General features: G+C 35.0%; 2 pseudogenes; both read right to left on the reverse strand.

Annotated features, from left to right (window-relative positions):
• LOC120116602 overlaps positions 1–10,779 on the reverse strand; it is an 89,692-nt pseudogene extending 78,913 nt beyond the window's left edge.
• A 4,889-nt stretch (positions 10,780–15,668) lies between these two features.
• On the reverse strand, positions 15,669–17,517 carry LOC120116603 (annotated as a pseudogene).
• Between the last annotated feature and the right edge of the window lie 1,532 nt (positions 17,518–19,049).

Here is a 19,049-nt window from a genome sequence, read left to right on the forward strand (position 1 = left end):
AAGCTTAAGAATATCATAACAAATCATTCTAGACTTAGAATAATTGCTTGTCATAACAATAGATTAGCATGAGTGCTCTGTGAATAGTCTGAATATGTGGGTTGTTTGAATATATTTGAAGCAACGTTTGTCTTTGCCTTGTTTATTTTAATTTGATAGTTGCATATTTATTTTGCCTCGAGCAAACTTGTCTACACCCATACTTTATATTTTTTCTTACTTTATTTGTTACTAATAATTTATAGTTTGACAAGACTTCGGGAATTAGCCTGTGACAACTAGTTCTGGTTGTGGTGAAACTTAAAAGAGTCAACGAATCCCTGAGACGATAACTCACTTACCTTTATTACTTGATTCGACTGTGTATACTTGCACAAATTGGTTGCCTTAGCATATGTAATATCCCAAATATCATGTAAGTGATTTATTAAAAATTTAAAATGTGAGGATTTAAGTGATTATGATAAAGATGGGTAAATGATTGGAATAGTGTTTTAGACTAGATTACAACCGTAGATGAATAGAGAGGGCATTTTAGTCCTTTAAAGGGGAAATATTTAATAATTATTTTAAAGGTATTAAATAAGGAAAAGGGGAAAATGAGATACAAAGTTATATCTCTATCTTCTTCTTCTTGCCGTGGAAAAAGCTCTCCCCATAGCTCAAAGGTGAGATTTCAAATGGCTAGTTTATTCTTTCGTTTTTGGTTGGTTATTGAAGCTTTGAGTAAGCTAGAAGCTTAAGGAATGATTAAATGAGCTTAAAACTATGTTAAATGAGATAATAGAGATTGAACAAATGGGTTTTTGAGTGATATTGAAATAGGAGAGTTTATATGTTTTATGGTAGATTTGACTTGTCATAGAGGTAAATGAGAGATTAGATGCATTGGATTAGATTAAAAACACATTAGGAAAACTGGTGTGATTCTTAGAATTTAATATTTTGGAATATGTTAGATGTTTTAATAAACAAATGAAGGAAAGTTAGTATGGATAGTTAAATAAGAGTTTCATAGTATTGTAGGGTGTTAATATAACGAATTTAACCTCATTGGGTGAAAATCAGGTTGAAACTGGAAATTCTGGGCAAGGTATCGGTACTGATAGAACAGTACCGATACTATAGGCTAAAATGGGATAAATTAGTTAAGTAGTATCAATTTGATTCAATCAGTAACGATACCGATGAGGTAGTATCGATACCATGGTAAATGTATCGATACCAAGCAATGTCGAATCTAAAATCGGTATGGATACTGAAGGGGGTATCGGTACCATAGTATGGTAGTATCGATACCATGGTAAGGGTACGATACCAGGCAACATCGAACCTAAAATTGGTATTGATACCGGAAGGGAGTATCGTACCATTGTATTTAAGTATCGGTACATGGTGTAGTATCGATACTATAACCAGAAATATAAAAAATGCTTATATTGGTATAGAAGTTAATGATATGTTCTATTGAGTAATGTTTAAGTATAATTGTTAGGAACAAAGATAAAGTTGCTAAGTAGTCAGAATTGTGTTTTGAATATAATAGCGAGCAAGCCATGTGAGTACATTTAATTATGTAATTATGATGTACTAATCATATATATATAACCGTTTAAACATGTATGTGGTGATTACCAAATAGGCATTAAATGTGCATTTCACGGAATTCATCCTATGTGGATGAATAACCATTTCGGCACTAAGTGTGCATTTCACGGAATTCATCCTATGTGGATGAATAACCGTTTCGACACTATGTAAATCCACGGAAATCATCATGAGTTAGGTGGTGTTTTTTTTGCAGAGGTAAAGGTCTGCAGTCTGCGGACCACATCTGCAGCAGAAGAGGTGGACCAAAGTCTGCAGTCTGCAAGAAGAAGACTGTTTGTTTTTAACGTCTGCAGACTGCTAAAATGAACAAATAAAATAACTACTAAAAGTTTAAAAATAAATAATTAAAAATGAAATAAATAATCCATACAACTACAAAATAAATCAATCCATATTTTAAAAAAATCAATCCAATAAAAATTATTTAAAATAAATCAATCCATACTAATAATTATTTAAAATAATCAATCCATACTAATAAATTATTTAAATAAATCAATCCATTTTAAAATAAATCAATTCACTAATAAATTATTTAAAATAAATCAATCCATACAACTACAATAAAATCAATCCATATTTTAAAATAAATCAACAAATAAATTATTAAAAAAATGAACATAATAATATTATTTAAAATAATCAATCAATATTTTAAAATAAATCAATCCATACTAATAAATTATTTAAATAAATCAATCCATACAACTACAATAATAAATCAATCCATATTTAAAATAAATCAATCCATACAAATAAATTATTTAAAATAAATCAATACATACTAAATTATTTAAAATAAATCAATCCATTTTAAAATAAATCAATATACTAAAAATATTTAAATAAATCAATCCATATTTTAAAATAAATATTATAATAAATTATTTAAAAAATATTTTAAAATAATTTTTTAATAATTATTTTAAAATAATTATTTTAAATAAATTATTTAAAATAAATTATTTTAAAAAATTATTTTAAATAAAAACCTTATTAAATTATTTAAAATTATTTTAATAAATAACTATATTTTATAATTGCTTGAAGAGGTTTGAAGACCTTTGAAGACATAAAACCAAGTCTGCACCAAGAAGACCTAGCGCAGACGTTTGAAGAGCTTCTGTCTTCTAAAAACAAACAGTTTGCGAAGCCTAATCTGCACGTGGTCTGCGCGACGCAGACATAAGTGGTTTGAAGTGGATAGTGAAACAACACCACCTTATTGAATATCCGTACAGGCACTATCTGTGCAAATCCACGGAATTCATCATGAGTTGATGAATAAGTACAAGCACTATGTGTGTAAATCCACATAATTCATCATGAGTTGATGAATACCCATACAGGCACTATGTGCAAACCACGAAATTCATCATGAGTTGATGAATACCCGTACAGGCACTATGTATGCAAATCCACGGAATTCGTCATGAGTTGATGAATAATCGTACAAACATATGTGAAAATCCACGAATTCATCATGAGTTGATGAATACCGTACGACACTATGCAAAACCATGGAATTCATCATGAGTTGATGAATAACCGTACAGCACTATGTGTAAATCCACGGAATTCATCATGAGTTGATGAATACCCGTACAGGCACTATGTGTGCAAATCCACGAAATTCATCATTAGATGAATAATCGTAAAGGTACGATGTATGCAACTCAGAATTCATCATGAGTTGAAGAACTATCGTATAGGCACTATGTGGCATTTTAATAATTGAACATGAATAGGAAGTTGGTAAATTACCATGTTAGCACTAAGGGTGCAAATGTATAAGGGTTATAATAAATTAAAAAGAGTTAATTGATATTATATATAAGTGTTAGAGTATAAATTAATTCCAAAATAAAATATTAATGACCTAGTTGTGCATTTGACAGAAATATGTCAATTATGCTAGTTAGAGAAAGTTAAATACCTTTCAGTAAAAGATTAATAGCTAGCCGTGCTTTTGACAGAAAGGTGTTAATTATGCCAGTTAGATGAAAAGTTAAATACCTTTGAGTAAAAGATTAATAGCTAGTTGTGCTTTTGACAGAAATGTGCCAATAATGCCAGTTAGATGAAAGGTTATATGCCTTTGAGTAAAAGACTAGATGTATAACACTATATAATAGTGTATAAAAGGCATGAAAGGAGCCATAATGAAATATATATTGTATAAAAGGCATGAAAGGATGTCATAATGAAATGTATAATAGCGTACAAAAGCGCATGAAGGGATGCCATAATTAATGCATAATGGTGCATTTAAGTATGAATGGATTCTCTCAATGAAAATATAGAATAATGAAGAGATAAAAGTGAAAAAGAAATATGAAGAAAGATAGGTATGCTAGGCATACTAAAAAAAATTAAGATAATTGTGAATGGAATACGGTTTAACTGAGGAGGATTATAAGATCCTTAAAGAATATATTTAGTATGAACTAAATAATATGATGTAATTATGTATATATACAATTTTATTTCTCACTAAGTAAATACTTAATGTATTGCTTCCACGCATAGGTAAAGAAGAAACAAATCAAATAAGGAGTGCATCAGTAGCAACAAATATCATCAGTTAAGGTTGACAATCATCAGTAACAGTAGGACAATCATGTTTATTTTGAACATTTACTGGCATGTAATCGAAATTAAAGAAAAATGCTCTTGAATGTATATAAAGTGGAATTTTGGTAGTATAATTCGATGATTGTTTTATGATTGTACTAAAATGTTTTAATTTAAATTTTTAAAACTAATTTTTAAGGGTTTTCAAAAGACAAAATGTTTTAAAAGTGATGTGACATTCATATCTCGTATACGAAAAGATATACGGAGATGGGTGTTACAACATATACATTTACAAGTGATCAAGTTTTTGGCACCGTTGTAGGGGATTAGCAACTGACGAAATTTTTTTTTTGCCATAACAAATTTTTGTCACCTTTTACTTAGCAAGTTTAACTCGTTTAATTATTATTTTCTTTTAAAGGTTTTATCATTGCATGACCCTGAGATCTGCTGGTAAACCACTAGAGCCATTCGACCTTGAAATTGAACAGTCGTTCAGACAAAGACGACGTAACCAACGAGCTAGAGAGTATATAAACCAACTACAATTTCAAGGCAATAACAATATGGGAGATCAGGCAGAACCTGATGTAGCAACAAATAATTTTTAGAGAGAAGTTGTAAGACCATGAACAATACGAGATCACTTGAATTCTTGACGATCTTAATCCAGGCATCGTGGAACCTAAAATACAAGCAACCCATTTGAGCTTAAATTGATGATGTTAACATGCTAAACTCCACCGGTCAATTTGGTGGCTCATCTAATGAGGATACTAGACAGCATATATGTGCCTTTCTTGAAGTATGCGATTCATTCTGATAACAAGGAGTGCATGAGGATGTTCTTAAGCTTAAACGTTTCCCTTATTCTCTACGTGATAGTGCGAGAGCTTGGCTCAGTGTAGTTCCTTTAGGCTCAATAGAATCTTGGGCGGATTTATGCAAGAGTTTCCTACTTTGATACAATCCACCCAATATGAATACACAGCTACGCAATGACATTGCAAGTTTTCGCCAAGGCGATGATGAGTCAATGTACGAGTGTTGGGATAGGTATAAAAGTCTACTTCACAAATGTGTGAACCATGGATTTCATGACTGGACTCAAGTCGTGATGTTTTGCAATGGAGTTAATGCACCTACTCGAAAGAGGTTAGATGCCTCAGTAAATGGTACTTTACTTGACAAATCACCTGAGGAAGCCTTCGATATTCTCGACAGGATAACATAATGACTATCAATTCTCGACTACAAGACTGGGAACCAGTAGAAAAGTATCTGGAGCATTTGAAATTGAGGGTAAGGATTCAGTAGCTGCTCAACTTTCTGCCATAACTAATATATTGAAATATTTGCAGCGTTCTAAAGATGTGAGAGAAGTCAAAGCAACCAGTAATTCATGCATATTTTTTCACTACAACCATCATGAGAGTGAATATCCAACAAACCAAGAGTCTATCAATTTTATGGGTAACTACAACTGAAGCAACAATACCCCTACTCGAATACATACAATCTTGGATGGTGACAACATCAGAACTTTTTATGGGGTAATCAAGGGACCAACAAAAACAATCAGGCAACAAATTATAATAAGCCACAGCAGAGTAACTAGGAACATCAACATTTTCAGAATCAGCACCATCAGATGCCCTGGCAAAACACTAAAGGTACACCTTCTTCCTCTAGTACCAACTCTAATTTTAACTTCTTGGAAGCTTCACCATAAGAATTCATGGACTCGACAAAAGATTTCATGGCTTCAACAAAGACTCTGATGCACGAGCACTCATCAACAATAAAAAACCAAGGAAGTTTGTTGCAAAGTCAAGTTTCTCTTTTGTAAAGCCATAGTTCATCCCTAAGAGCATTGGAGAACCAAGTGGGTCAAATCACCATGCATTACATTCTCGCCCGTAAGTAAGTCTCCCTAGTGATAATGAAATCACTAAACATCATGAAAATGAGAAATGCAGTGCACTTACACTAAGGAGTGGGGCACAAATTAACCAAAATGACATGTTTGGGGGGAAATAGCTGGAAGATTCTAACCAAGGCATTACACAACCAGAGGATTGAACTGAAATTGTTGAACAAGAAGGATTGTCCGAAAAGAATGAAAATGATGAAGGTTCAGAAGACAGTCAAACAGATGATGGGAAATTTATAGCCAAGCCAGAGTTTCCTCATCACCGACAACAAATGACGTGAGACCTCCACCACCCTTTCCTCAATGATTGAAGAAACACAATGACGATATCTAGTTCAATAAATTTGTTGATGTTCTGGATCAATTGTATATCAATGTACCTTTACTTGAAGCCATCGAGCAGATGCCTTCCTATGCTAAGTTTCTAAAAGACATTGTCACAAAAAAGAAGAAGGTAGAAAATGTTGTCGCGGCAACATAAATATGCTCTATAGTAAGAAAACTCCCACCAAAGAAAAAAGACACTGGCAGTTTTGTGATACCATGCTCAATTTGGTAACAACTTTGTAGACGAGCTCTTGTTAACCTAGGGTCTAGCGTAAATTTGATACCAAAGTCCATATTTTAAAAACTAGAAAGGTATAATGCCTACCCAACTACAGTTATCCTACAATTAGATGATCGGTCTTATGTGCATCCTAAGGGCTAAATATAAGACATCATTATAAAGGTGGACAAATTCGTATTTCCAATTGATTTCCTAATATTAGACTGCGAAGCCGATGAAAATGCACCCATCATCCTTGGATGACCCTTTTTGGCCACTGAACGAATCTTAATATATTGCGAGAAGGGAGAGTTCACGATGCGAGTAGGAGAGCAAAGCGTCACAATCAATGTCTTCAACTCCATGAGATATGTGGATGATTCATAAGAATGCTAATGCATTAGAGGTATGGAATCAATAGAGGAAGAAGAGACGGCAAATCCCGACCAAGATGAATTTTAACAAATCGATGAATACAACATTTTGTACCACAACTTGATGTCTATGACGATTGAACACGAAAATCATGGCCCATGCGAAAAACTTTCAGAAGAGGATTTTGATAATCATTGCCTTGGCAACAGTTGTTTGAATAAAACACTAAATGAATTCCTTGCCAATGAAACCAAAGCAGATTATGAAGGAGAATCATAGGAACAATATAGTTTCCTTCATGCTAGACTAGATATTAAATTCGAACCCTTAGATTTTAATGAAGTTAGCCCCCCAAAATCATCATTATTACAACATGCACCCACATTGGAACTTAAAACTTTGCCATCGCATTTGAAATGCGCCTATCTATGTAGTAATGAGACTTTACCCGTGATAAATTTTGTCAGTCTAACCTCCGAACAAGAGAACAGTTTGTTAAATGTTTTGTCACAACACAAAAAAGCTTTCGGGTGGACCATGGCAGATTTGAAGGGAATCAACCCTACCATATGCATGCACAAGATCAACGTAGAAGACAATCATAGCAATTCAGTGAAACCACAAAGAAGACTCATCCCGATCATGAAGAAGGTAGTCATGAAGGAAATCATAAAATGGTTGGATGTGGGAGTAATTTATCCAATATCCGATAGCTCATGGGTCAGTCTGGTGCAGTGCGTGCCAAAGAAAGGTGGTGTGACTGTGGTTAAAAACGAAAATGATGAGCTTTTAACTAGTAGAATAGTCACAGGAATGTCAATATGTATGGACAATAAGAAGCTCAATAAAGCCACAAAGAAATACCACTTCCCCCTTCCTTTTATTGACCAATTGCTTGATAGTTAGCAGGAAAAGCATTTTACTGCTTCCTTTATGGATATTCGGGATACAATCAAATAGCCATAGCACTAGAGGATCAAGAGAAGACTACTTTCACATGTTTATATGGTACCTATGAATTTAGACGAATGTCGTTTAGGCTATGTAACGCTCCAGCAACCTTTCAGAGATGTATGATGGCCATTTTTCCAAATATGGTAGAAGATTGCATGAAAATATTTATGGATGATTTCTCCATCTCAGGCGAAGATTTTAACAGATGCCTCGACAACTTATCTAAAGTGTTGAAATGATGTGAAGAAGCCAACCTAGTACTGAATTAGGAAAAATGCCATTTTATGGTAACCGAGGGAATAATGTTGGAACACAAATTTTTTTGTCAATGTATTGAAGTCAATAAAATCAAGTTGGAAGTAATTGAAAACCTACCTCCACCCACCAATATGAAAGGCATACACAGTTTCCTTGGGCATGCAAGCTTCTACAGGCGGTTCATAAAAGATTTTTCTCAAATCTCAAAACCGTTGTTTCTTTTGCTTAAACAAAATCAACCATTTGTATTTAATAATGATTGTTTAAATGCTTTTACAGATTTAAAGAAAAAAACTTTCATCAGCACCAATCGTGGTTTTACCAGACTGAAATGAACATTTCGAGCTCATGTGCGATGCTAGTGATTATGCAGTTGGGGCAATGAAAGTGCAACGAAAAAGTAAAATCTTTCATGTTATCTACTTTGCTAGTCGTACTCTTAATGATGCACAATTAAACTACACCACAACTGAAAAAGAACTTCTTGCAGTAGTATTTGTATTCGATAAGTTTAGGTCATATCTCATAGGAACTAAAGTAATTGTGCATACGGATCACTCTGCCATTAAATATTTGATCAATAAGAAATCTGCAAAGCCTAGGCTAATCAGATGGATATTATTACTACATGATTTCTATTTAGAGGTAAAGAATAGAAAGGGTATGAAAAACCAAGTAGCAGATCACTTGTCTAGACTAGAAAACAAAATTAGTTTTCATGACATGAAAGACATCCAGGAGAATTTCCCTGATGAGAAAATTTTATTTGTCATAGTTGTGTCGTGGTATGCTGACATAGTCAACTTTTTTGTTAACGGTATTGTACCTCCAGATTTATATATCTAAGGCCGAAAAAAGTTCAAACATGATGTGCGACACTATTACTGGGATGAATCGTTCCTTTTCAAGCAATATGGTTACCAAATAATCAGAAGATGTGTCCCAGAAGAAGAAAACAAAGAAATTCAACTTCATTGCCACTCATCATCGTATGGAGGACATTTCGGTGGAATGATAACAACAGCAAATGTTCTTCAATCTGGTTTCTATTGACCAACCTTGCTCAAAAATACGAACGAATTCTACAAGTCGTGTGATAAGTGCCAGCGAATAGGAAACATATCAAAGAGACATGAGATGCCATGGAAAAATATTCTGGAGGTTGAACTTTTCGATGTATGGGTGATAGATTCCATGGCACCCTTTCCCACATCTTTTGGTGATCTATACATTCTCTTGGCAGTAAACTATGTGTCCAAATAGGTGGAAGCCATCGCAACACCTAAAAATGATTCAAAGACCGTGCTGAAATTATTACACAAGAACATATTCACACGTTTTGGAACACCACAAGCTATCATCAGTGATGAAGCCACACACTTTGACATCAAATTAATTGCCAAGGCGCTGAAAAGATATGGAGTACGACATGGGATAGCCATTGCATATCACCCCAAGACCAATGGGTAGGCCAAAGTTTCTAATCGGGAAATCAAATAGATCCTTGAGAAAGCGGTCAACCCAAGCCGAAAAGACTGGTCGCCAAATCTAGATGAAGCACTATGGGCCTATAGCACAACATTTAAGACACCGCTGGAATATCCCCATTCAAACTTGTCTACGATAAGGAGTACCACCTACCTGTGGAACTTGAACATAAAGCTTATTTGGCCATCAAGAAATTGAACATGGATGTTTAGCTTGCTGGAGAAAGAAGACTCTTTGAACTGAATGAAATGGATGAATTCAGAGCTCACGCCCCGCCTGTACAAAGAAAAAACAAAACGATGGCATGATAGAAAAATTTTGCCAAGCCAATTTTATTCTGGACAACAAGTGTTGCTCTATAATTAATGACTCAAATTATTTTCAGGCAAGCTAAAATCAAGATGGTCAGGACCGTTCATCGTACACCAAGTCCATAGTAATAGAGCAATAGAAATCAATAACCGAGATGACGGATCCATTTTTAAGGTGAATGGTTAGAGACTAAAGGAATACAAATGAGCACCAGTCATATGCGATAAACCGACATCAACATCAAACGATGCCCAAGAGTTTGCTTTACCTACTTGAGTAATTTTTGTTGCCTCGGCAACAAAAATCTGAATTCTGTATATAAATAAATTAAGTTTTTTTATGCACTAGTTATTTGTTTCACTTTATTTTTGTTCTTTTTGTTTATTGTTGGCATGTAAGGTACACGTGGCAGCATGGGGTGAGAACTTACATATGAGAGGAAGAGAAACCCTCAAACAAGAAGGTTTTGGCGACAATTGTAAAGAGGGAAACTTATATTTTTCCCTACTTTATGTCAAATCAAATATTGAGGTATTAATGTCATATCTTTTTCCCTCGTGTTTTGACCAATTTGCCCAGATTAAACCACTCATTATCTTTCCAGAAAAACCAACTTACACTTCATCTTCCCCATCATTCCCACAGTTTCTTTCTTTAAAACAATTATCCTCCAATATTTCTCCTTCCTCACAGCCACAAAAAACCCTGTAACAGCAAGCATCATGGCAAGATCAAAGAAAAATCCACTCCCAGCAGCAGGATTTGAGCATTTCCAGACGGCTGAAGCCGAGGCACGGTTCAAGAACCTCCAAAAATGGTAAGTATACTTGGAGGATGGTTTCGTTTTTCCATCAGAAAACGAAGAACAATTCGAACCAGAAGTGATGGACTAAGAGAAATTTTCTCGGCATCCTAAAGGTGTAACGCCGAGAATGGTTTGGGAATTTTACGCCCATCTCGAAGACCCATCCCAACATACCGTCTATATGAGAGGGAAAATCAATCGATTTTCCCCATCAGCACTGAACCGATATTTTAAGTTGGGAAAAATGGAGGATTAACACAATAAGTTCGTGGCTGAGGCGGAACAAGAAACTTATAGTGGAGTACTTGAAGACCTCTGTTTCGAATGGGCCAAATTCAAGGGAAACGCGCTGACAAGAAAGTGGGTAGATCGTCGAGCCCTTAAACCGATGGTGAAGTTATGTAATCACTTCTTAAAGGTTAAGCTAATGTCGACCTCCCACAACACGACCGTTCTAGTGAAAAGATTGATGTTGTTATATTCGTAATTTATGGGCGAGTGATCAATGTTGGAGAAATTGTCTTCGAGCAAATCCATGACTACGCAAAAAGAAACCAAGGTAATATTTTATTTCCTAACCTGATAACTGCTCTGTGCAGGAAGAAGAAAGTCCTCGAAGAACCATTTGAGGACTTCATCAAGTCAAACGAGGTAATAACTAAGAAGAAAGTGCAGAGCTCATGAGATTCAATAACAATTCCCCGTATGAGGGTCTGGAAAGAGGAGCCAAATATGTTGTCGCGGCCAGAATGGCAACAGTGATCACATATACACGAGAAACCTGTGAGAAGATCGAGCGTCTAGAAAATCACATGGAGATATTCTTTGGCTATGTCAAGGTAAGGGATGCTCAACTCAACGCCTTTTTCAAGGAGCTACTCCCAATCACCAATGAAGACTTACTACCCTTCACCGATGTTATCCTAAAACACACTGCTGGCGGTAGTACATTCAATGTCTCGATATAAAATGCTCCACCAGAATTCCCAGCAGACGTTCCTCCATTGGCCACTCATGTTTCGCCCATACCGGAAGAAGGCCACGATGACACAGATGAATTCCTCAACTCCTCATTCTTTACTTTCGAAAGCACTCAGGAGATTCAACCCGAATTCTTTGTCGATGAAGATTTCACTTTAGTCCCTACTCAACCTGTACCTGAGCAAGCACCAGAACAATCCCCCGTCCATCACGTAACGCCAGTTCATGAACCAGATCAAAGCTAGACACCAGTAATTCATGCACAACCCACTCAAGCTGAAGAACAACAAACACCATCATGAGCCTTGAGCACTAGGCGACGCATTAAACAAACGGTGGGTCGTGTTCTTCAACCATATCCATCGCTGATTGTAGCAGAAAACATGCGATCAGAGAGTCCCCCTCCTCCAAAACAATGCAGAACGCATGCGTCCAGTCAAGTTACCTCACCATAGTAAGATCACATTTTTATTTTTATTTTTCTCTCTGCATTTGCATTTACATTTAGTTACATGTAGTTTAATTTTTCATGCATTAAGGATAATGCATCCCTCAAGTTTCGGGGAGGTATTGAATCACACTTTGTTAAAAAGCAATTGATGATAATTGGTTAAAAATTTTGGCTGACATGATATAAGTATGTTAATTCTATTGCTTGGAATGGATTAGGGATGCCCGATGATGAAAACAAAATCTAATTGCCTAAGCCAGAATTATCTTTAAGACTGTCGAAAGAAGAGAACCAACCTTAGACTTGATTCTTTAAAAAATTATAAATACGATTGTAGGCTCTCTCTGCTTAAGGTGATTAGTAAAGTTTTAGGAAAGAACTCTCTGCTTGCCAAGACATCAAAGAATTTTAAGGTTAAGGTCAAACTCCTTAGTGTTTAAAACCTGAAGAATAAAAGGAACACTCCTCTATGTAATGGCATAACCATAAAACTCCATAAAAATTAAGGGTTGCCAAGGCATTTGAGTGAATGAAAGTAGTCAAATGATGACTCTACCTGACTAGCTTGGGCGTGAAAGGTATGATCCCTTTCACCTAGAGTGTGGGAGGGTAGGTGTGATGAGCTGACTCCCAAATAAAAGTTGATAAACAAATATGAGTGGAAATTGCGCCTGACAAATAATTTGACGGACAAAACTGAAACACTTACTTGAAGTTTTCTAATTACATTAATGCATAGACTGATTAGAATCACGCACACACGCTAGAAAGGAATCCTGACTAGGGAAGGCACTTGACTGATATGGCAGTCAAACATGTTGAGGCCAAACTTTTGCTGAGGGCTGAAATTTCAAACCACATGATTTAAGAAAATACAGCTTTGCCATGACAATCTTAATTTTTTTCTAGCTATTGTACATTGCTTGAGGAAAAGTAATAGCTTACGTTTGGAGGTGTGATAACTCCATAAATATACTCTATTTCTAGTCTTTTTACTTAAGTTATTGCTCGTCTAAACAAAGCATTCACAACATATTAATTTCATTTAGTTGCATTTAGGTTATATTTGTATGTGGTGGATGAGGAGAAAGGGCTTGTGTGGATTGTATATTTACAGGAAATTAAGTAACGAAGAACATTTAAGTCACAATGGAGTATTTTACAAGGGCCAATAGAATAGAGAAGAAAAAGACAGTGAGGAGCAGATTTATCTCGCCAAGGCAAGGTTTATCTTACAAGTCTAAAGCGGATATGACAAATTGCCTATGTCACATGCCAGCTGTACAACTACCCTCACGTGCAAGCAAGCCCTTAATATTCTGACAACAGTTAGCCGCCTTTCCTTTTTTAGTTCGGACAAGAAATAACAGGTATTTAGGGAATCTTTACTTACGCAAAACCCTAGGAAATCTCCCTTTATAAATACCCAATCACAGCCGCCAAAAAGAGAAGACAATGAAGTAAGAAGAGCTTTAACTGAAGCGTGAGTGAGCAACTGCATTGCTTCCCCACTGTTTTCCAACCCGACCGTCCTTGGTGTCCTCAATAGCCTGGCTATAGCAGAGCGGCGGTTAGGCCTCGAGAGAGTCTACCCGCCAGGACAGGCTCAGAGTTGATCAGAGACGTCATGACAGAGCCCCCAGTTTTGGGATTCGTTCTTCCTTTGTTCTTAATTTCTTTACTTTGCTTGGGGTTGTATTAAAACGATGATACTTTGGTTGACTTTTTGACAACACCATGAACTGCTTTACTTGGTGTTATCTTTGTTTTTCTGAAACAATTATTTTCTATTTTATGAATGATGAATTAAGATTTTGCTCATGTATGTTTTGTTCATTGTTTAAATATTTTGCCTTGACATTGTAAGAGCTTCGAGAAATTGCCTGGGGTCTAGGTGAAACATGTCTTGACAATGTAAGAGCTTTGAGAGATTGTTGTTTGTCTAGATATTGATTCTTAGATTCGAGAGAACTAAGATAGATACGTGAACAATGGAATGGATCCAGGATGGTGATGTTCTAACCTGTCTACCTTAGAGATAAGGAGAGGGTTTCAATCGACTAAAAGGGATAGATGCTAGAGTAGGATAGACAATGATTATATTTCACACTGAGAGGTATTGCTACAACAACAGTCTGACAACCCAAGGGTTGTAGTTAACGTTGACTAGTATTGCCATAACAACCGTCTAAGAATACTCAATAATCCTGCTGGGAAGCTTAAGAATATCATAACAAATCATTCTAGACTTAGAATAATTGCTTGTCATAACAAAAGATTAGCAGGAGTGCTATGTGAAAAGTCTGAATATGTGAGGTTCTTTTGAATATATTTGAAACAACGTTTGTCTTTGCCTTGTTTATTTTAATTTGATAGTTTGCATATTTATTTTGCCTCGACCAAACTTGTCTACATCCATACTTTATAATTTTTTCTTACTTTATTTTGTTAGTAATAGTTTTCTAGTTTGACAAGACTTCAGGAATTAACTTGTGACAACTAGTTCTGGTTGTGGTGAAACTTAAAAGAGCCGACCAATCCCTGAGAAGACGATAACTCACTTACCCTTTATTACTTGATTCGACTGTTTATACTTGCACATAATTGCTTGCCTTAGCATATACATTTCCATGCGATCAACATGATATTTGATAAAGTCAATTCAATCGATGAGCTTCAACTGGTATGATACTTCTTAATACTCTCAGCTATTTGACATTGAAGGCTCACATTTATGGTATTCCTGGTACTTGAACATGAGACCTCAAGAAATAACAATAAATCATTTATCACTGAGGTCACTCGGTTCGTACATTTATACTTGATTTTTCTTTTGAAATTAAATATTATTTACCTACGTTACTCAATAATAGTTGAAGAAAATATTAACCGAAAAAAAAAACAATGTGAATAGTTGAAAGTTGAAAGACAATCAAAAGCACTTTAAAAATCTAATATTTTTTATTATGGGGGAAAAATATGTCAAATGATAGTAAAAATTAATCTTTTAGATGTTATTTGATTTAAAATGATCAATTGGTTGACACTGTATTTGTTTACCGTGTCAACTTTAATTAATTTATAATTATTATATTAAATAAATTGATAATCAAATTAAAATAATAACTATAATTTAAAATGAATACATATTCTATCGTAGTATTTTTTATGCAAATTTAATAATACGATGAAGCTTGATATTTTCATCAATTTAAAATTTTATTTCAATTCATTTAAACAAAAATTATTGAGCATAAAATTCATATAAACAACAGCATTAAGAATTACAAACGTTGTTGGGAACAAAACTTTGAATACTTTCTCACTCTCCTATATGTATTTGAACCGAAATTTAACACACATGAATTAAATTAATTTAACTACTAAATGGTGGAGGCCTTGACATGCCTTCCACGACGCCGCAAGTCATAACGTCCTCAGGTAAGTTGTACTCGTCCCTCACGGAACGGTTAGGGGAATGAAGACTAATGTAAAGTTGTTTTCCAACGTATTGCTTGTCCCATGTCTTGGATCTTATGTTATACATGCCACATTTGTCCAGAGATATAAGAACATCAGCCCGTGAATGGGCGAATACCTGAATGGTGTGCCTTCTCACCGCATCTAGAAGATTGTAGTTCATCCACTTTTCTGGACTCCATTTCCCTATCTCTACGCTGCACACAATCATTGCAAGTCATTATTCATACCAAATGATCATGTTAAAAGGCATAGTCTTAGAATAATTGGTGTTTCCAGTCCAACGGTACTTACGCCACAGCGAAGAATGCATAGCCATCAACGTGCCAATATTGAATGGTTGTTTCACAATTATCAAATATAATTTCCACAAAGCTTTTGTATGTCATGTTGAGGACAATAGGTTCTAGAGCTACTTTGGACATCTCAACTGGTGGCTCATCTGGAATATATTATACTTGAAAACCTTATCTGCAACTCTATAGTGTTCCGCAAGTTTCAACGGAGTGGTTGGCTCCACAAAGGAGACTCCATTAATTGCATATCGAAGCTTTCCATCTACCTTCTCAGCGGTGTTAGCCAGCGTGATGGTACGGGTAATGTTAATGCCACCATATTTGTAAGATCCCTGAGGGTTAGGCCTTGCAGCACTTGCAGTAAGGTTCCACTGGAACGTACAGAATTGATTGAGTGACCAAGCCCATCCAACTGGTGGCTTAGGAATCTCATATGAGGGCCCTCCCTTACCATTTAAGTACCGGATGATGCCCATTGTTGTAGACTCTCGTTTCGTAAAACGAAACAAGGCAACAACATAGTAATCCCTTGGTTCCTTGTCGGTCGTGACAAGAATAGTGTAGCACTGTTCCACATGCACATCAAGCAACTCATAGTCATTCTGAACTGTATGAGAACCTTCCATCTCAACTAGCTTCATGTTGTGGCCTTAGAACCTGAAGTTGAAAGATGTCTTTAATCCAGCATTACAAATCCTATATCTATAGGTTTTGTCAGCTTCCATGGTGAAGAGAGGTTCACCTTTTCCATCACCTTTGGCCATTTTCCGATTAATGTGGTCATCGTCAGCTCTACCGAGGTTGCGGTTGATGTCAAGTATTTTCTTGAGATTGGTGTGTCCTTTGTTAAACCAATATCCAATCATTAAGGTATAGTCATCAGCTAGTGGGTCATATGGGATGGGAATCATTGTACGACTAGTAATGTAAAGGCCACCAAAACCACCGACGGCCTTATGCATAAAAGTGACAGGTTAGTACATGTAACTTCCAATCTAATCCTTCACCTAGAAGTGATAAGTGTAATTCGTCCCTGGGGGATTGGAAAGTTAGTTCCCAACACACTATCTTGCCATGAATTCTTCCTATGCTGGATACCGTCCCTGCAGTAATTCCCGTTCCCGAAAATAGCTACCTCAATCATTCATTACAGTTATCAAATGGAAAACTATCATTTGCTCGCAAATCATAAGTTACCATGTTATAAGGAATGACTTGTCAAGGTTGTTAAACACATTCACCACGACGTTGTTGTTGGTGGTAGAGTTTATATTTGGATCCGGAAATTTATTATTAATAAGAATACCTTTCACGGGAACCCCCTAGAAAAGAAATAGTGACATAAGTGACCTGTCATTCGAAAAAAATATAAGGATCTCCACCTTCAACGATAAACATCAATTTAGGCCAAAAACATAATAGGATCAATATTAGTATCAACCAAGTCATCTCTTAATAGAACGTATCCTAGGTAATTTATTTAACATACAACTCTTTATCCCCTCCTAAAGGAAGATGTTGCTTCAATTAGTTTAGATTGCATCTAAGACTGTTTTTTATATAAAAATCACTAATTTCATTATCATTTTCCACCGTTCATTAATTTTTTTCGCATCCGTACAGTGTGACCTTTTTTGTTTATTACCTTACCATTTTTAGCACAAATCAATCTGATTTTGAATTTGTCTAGTTGAATCATTCTCTTTAGTTATAACAAGAACTTTGTGTATCCATCGTATAAATGGTTTAATTATTTTTTAAATGATTATTTCTTATTATAAACAGGCATATTTTTATGTATTTTTAATATAAATACTGATAACTATTGTAAGTTTTTTATTCTGAAAATGTATTAAAGAGAAATTAACTTAAGTAGGCTATAGTATGGCACGACCATTGATATTAACTAAGCTGGATGCTTTATATATAACTAAATTTGATGCACTTGGATTGAAAATAGGGAAATTAATTACAATTGAGAGATGTGTGCCACTTATCTCTTTTCTTTTTGGTTTCTGTTAATCGGCGGCGGCACCAATTTTAATATTGGTTGGTAACTGTCTGTATTCTTTATTGTTTTCTTTTTTTCTTTATATTGTATCTCTATTTTCTTTTGTTTTTTATTTTCAATAATCCTTCTGGTTTGGCACGTTTTCCTTTTCTTTTATGACACATTTTTCTCTGCCTTTATGGCACGTTTTCTTATGCTTTTTGTAATGTTTCACAGTTATTCGATAGTTTTTTCATTTATCTTTTTCTAAGGGTTTATTTGACATCGCCACGACTGATCATGATGGTGTTTATCTAATATCTTGTTGATCTTTCCTGCTTTGGACCCTCGAATTGGATGTGGATACTCATTTTGTGTTTTTGGATAGCTTTTCACATTGCTCAAGTTTGATATGGGTTTTTCGATGGTCTTTCAATAGCTTGATCCCCTTTTATGGTTCGTTTTCCAGTGCAATCAGATTTGTTTGTATATATCTTTGTTCGATTTTCTTGGTTAGATTTTAGTCATTACTTGTATGGTCCTTATGTGATCTTAAATTGCTAGTTTTGTAACACCAATAACCTGTATACGTCTCGAAATACAAGTTATAGATGTCACATCAAATATTCATACTTTCTTTGAACTGAAACCCTTAAAATTTTGATCCATTTTAAAAGCTCAGTTTAATAAATTATATCCATCTTGATAGTCGAGTAATGTTGTAAAATGATAACCTGTCATTCAAATCAAAATCGATTCTAAAAAATAATTAGGCAGTGTAGTGTTGTTTCGCAACACTTACGAAACTGTCTAAATGTTGCTAACTTTAAAATCATTGGGTTTTTCCTCTTTAAAACATTTTATGAAATAGTAATATTCGATCATATTATCATATATAATTATGTTAAATAAAATAAAGCATGCTTACTTTATATTACAGACCATTTTAAATAGAAATCGATCAAAGCTACCAAACATATAACTTATACAT

The sequence above is a fragment of the Hibiscus syriacus genome, unplaced genomic scaffold, assembly GCF_006381635.1.
Source record: "Hibiscus syriacus cultivar Baekdansim isolate YM2019G1 unplaced genomic scaffold, ASM638163v2 tig00110299_pilon, whole genome shotgun sequence".
NCBI lineage: Eukaryota > Viridiplantae > Streptophyta > Magnoliopsida > Malvales > Malvaceae > Hibiscus > Hibiscus syriacus.